This window comes from Adiantum capillus-veneris, chromosome 10 (assembly GCF_014529385.1).
Source record: "Adiantum capillus-veneris isolate H3 chromosome 10, ASM1452938v2, whole genome shotgun sequence".
Classification (NCBI taxonomy): Eukaryota; Viridiplantae; Streptophyta; class Polypodiopsida; order Polypodiales; family Pteridaceae; genus Adiantum; species Adiantum capillus-veneris.
Window position 1 is genome coordinate 140,519,359 of NC_140940.1, and position 3,905 is coordinate 140,523,263.

Sequence of the window (3,905 nt, forward strand, 5' to 3'; positions counted from 1 at the left end):
TACCTTTCCTAGTATGCTAACTAGAAAAATGGTTACGTTGCTTAGCACATTCTATGCTTATTAGCATATCTAGTATGCTAATTACCATGCTGGGTATGATCAACTTCATAATTGGTATGCTAATTAAAACACCTTTTATTCTTGTTAGCATTTAGGGTGGTATGCTGGTCAAAACCTAGTCCATGCTAGTGAGCATACTTTCTATTCTACTTAGCACACATTCTATGTAGTTTAGCATACCTCATATGCTAAACAACACACTGATTATGCTTGTTAGCACAACTAGTGTGCTAGTCTGATGAGAACATTGTCTATGCTAGTTAACATACATGCTATGCTTGTTACAATACCTAATGAGCTTGTTAGCATATCTAGTATGCTAGTTAGCACCCATGATATTCTATTTACATATACTTGTTGGCACACTGAGTATGCTAGCTGGCATACTTTTTATGCTAATGAAAACACTATATATGGTAGTCAGCACACCTTGTTCCATGCATGTTAGGATGTTGAATATGATTTTTAACACTGATTTGTTTTCATGAACATGCCGGATGTCCTAGGTAACAGTCTGTATATGCTTGTTTGGATTCATTTACCCTAGTAAACATACTAATCAACTCTGGATATTGTATGTTGAGCTCTTTAATAGATTCAAAGGAAAACATCCAGATTGCAAGATTGGCATGAGAATGTTCGAGATGTTGAAGCCATTATTTTGTAGGTGGTTGAAGGATACATACACATGATATTCCAAATACCATGTGCAGTTGCCCTTTTTAAAGGACTCATTAAACCACATGCACTCTTGTGCCTTTGGACTGCATGATACGGGTTGTGACTATCCATGCAGTATATGTGCCATATGGGAGAGCATTAGCAAGGGTTGTTTGGCTTCACATCACACGTTTGAAGGTGTCACACAAATGTGGGAGTAAGTTCTTTGTCTAAAGTCAGCAGATGAATTTTTCCATAGAAGGGAATCCCTGATGGGAGACTATAAGATATGTGTAGTCAAGAGATTAAAATTATGCTGCTTGGAGATAGCAAAGCCATGTAAGAGTATTACTGTAAAAGTAATTTCATATGTAGAAGCAAAGGACAAGCATGGAAACAGTAAAAGAAGAGAACATATTTTACATAAAGAAATGTAGTAATGGGAGTTTCTGCAACTCTGAAGACCAAGTTGAAGCTCTTCATCGCTATAACTATGTAGCTCAAAGGCAAGGACAAAAGTTCAAGGATTGTCTATTTTGGTTTTCAAATGATGTTGGTGTCTCAATTGTTAATTTTGCCAAAAATTATGCCTTCAAGAAGCAAAATGAGATTTGGTCAACGCATTGGCACTCTAGTTAGGTAACCATTTTTGTACACATAACATACTACCGCAAGACAAGGGAGGTAGTCAGAACAACCCACTTCTTCATATTAGATGACAAGGTATAGGACACACTGTTTGTGAAACATTTCTTCATGCTACATCGTGATTGGTTACAATAAGAGGGTGTCACTCCTATGCAACATTGGGTGTGGTCCAATGGTGTGGCCTCGCAGCTCAAGGGAGCCAAGCCTTTCTCTTCTGTTGCAGGATATGGTGGACTCAAAAATTCATAGGTATTGGGATGAGTTGGTTCTTATTTGGATCAGGGTAGCCTGAAAAGGGCGAGCATGATTGTGTAGGAACAGGTGTGAAAATAACCTTGACCCATGAGCAGCTAAAACCGGATGGAGTCATTGTGTGGTTTGTAGTAGATGTGCTTGCTTATTTTAAAGACAACCTATGGAAGGGAGCACCTGCATCATATCCTTCAAAAGAAAGGGAATGTGCTCATGTGTTCTGGGAGGTTAAAGAGGGGGATGTGAACAAGTAAGTCAAGTAGAATGTGCCACTATGGAAAAATATCACTTTCTGCATTCTTTCTGTGATCACAACCCACATGATCCAAATTCCCTTGCAATAAGAAACTTGGCATGCTTTTGTGATGCATGCACACACAGAAGGTAGAATCACTGCATCAATAAATCTCACGTGTAGGCTTGGGATTATCATATTTTGTTGCCATTACCCGATGAGGTTTTGGCGGATTTTGAAACAACAAATGAAGTTCCAACAGAGGAAGTCGTTGTCTATGATGGTTTCACATACGAAGGTCATCATGATGTGTTGAGTAGCACTCTATGTGTTGGAAACACTTTTGCTGTACATCCAGATGCTTCAACCAATGTCGAGGATGTGAATTTCTACCTTGTCAAGTGTGTTGCAACAAAGGAGAAGGTGGAGAATGGTTACATCGATGAATGGATCAATGTAATTGACAGAGGCTCATATGTTGTGCAAGGACTGCATTACAAGCAATTGGATGCATACACCTTCAAGCTAGACCACAAGCAGCCCATCGTCCACCTACTTTCACATCTAGTGCAATCTATCAAAATACCTATGGAGCACATCCCAAGGAGAACGGATGTGTACACAATCACCCCAAAAAGCTATGAAGAAATCTTTAATAGCATGCCCTTCAGCTTTTGAGTTGTAACCACTAGATTTTCAATGTAATTTTTGCTGCAACAAATAATGCAATTTTATCATAAAGTTGGTTTTGTGTCTCTTTTACAGAGTGTGTATACATGGCTTTGGTGTTTATAACAACCAGTATCTGGGTATGCTAACTAGCATAGCTAAGTATGCTAACTAGAATACATATTATGCTAACAAGAATACATAGAATAACTAGCATCTATGCTAACTAGCATAGCTAGGTATAGTAACTAGGTATGATGGCCACTATGCTAACTAGCATACACAATTGTATTTATGCTAACCAGCATAAGTAGGTATTCTAAATAGCATAAGTTAACTAAATACAATATTCTAGCCACCATACCCCCTATGCTAACTAGAATATAGACTCTCCTAATCTTCATACAGACTGTGCTAACTAGCATACATAGCATAATTAGAATGTATGCTAACTAGCATACACAAAAGCATGTTTGTTGATTGGCATAACCGGGTATGCTAACTAGCATACCAACAAGAACCATTCATGATGCTTACAACTATCCATGCTATCAACAAATTGGGTAAGTCAACTAGCTTATTGCTTAGGGTTACTAGCTTACTGAGTGTGAAAAGAAGTCCCTCAATATGCTACCATTGCATTCATATAATGTTATCAAGATCAAAAAGTATGCCAACATAGAACAAGGTATGGCCCCAAAAAAATACAATGGTAAAAATTTTGTAAGCATTACTATTTGGAGTGAAAGTGAAAATAGGTATGAACATTGAAAAGGCAATCTCATCATGATATTACAACTTTTCATCATATTAATTTTACAGGTATGCAAAGAGTCTGGACTACTCTTCAAAATGATTGTGCTACTTAGGGCGCTTGTACTTGTAGTACCTAGGGTGCTTGTGCTCCTAGCTTTGTTTAGCCTATGTCTCCTACATTGGCCTTTCTACTTCAAATTTCTATTGCTTCTCTAATATTTCCCTCTTGAGGCTTTCCCTCTCATGACTTTCAGCTTCTTTGTTAGCCTCCCTTTGTCTCCACCGATGGTTCTCTGTCCTCCACCAGGCCTCATCACTTTCTTGTAGGTCTTCTTGAAGCTTGCTGACAAGTGCATCAAAAAACACATCTGGGCGCCAATATCAAACCCGTTGTCAATTGTATATGTTGTATGATCCTCCGATTACAGCCAAAAAAATAGCCAGGGAGCCAAAGTTTCTACGAGAAACTGTTGCCGTTGTTCAATAGTTTGGTCCTCTAACTTGGGAGTACTAAGCCAACTTCCTTCAGGATTTTGGCACACTTTGTACTTACCGTCATCAATGATCATAGTGTTTTTGGGCCTGAATTGGGTTAAGCCCCTCCGAAAAATACTCATGTTCTTGA

General features: G+C 38.5%; 1 pseudogene; it reads left to right on the forward strand.

Moving 5' to 3' along the window:
• Positions 1-1,931: 1,931 nt before the first annotated feature.
• On the forward strand, positions 1,932-2,533 carry LOC147449751 (uncharacterized; annotated as a pseudogene).
• The last annotated feature ends 1,372 nt before the right edge of the window (positions 2,534-3,905 follow it).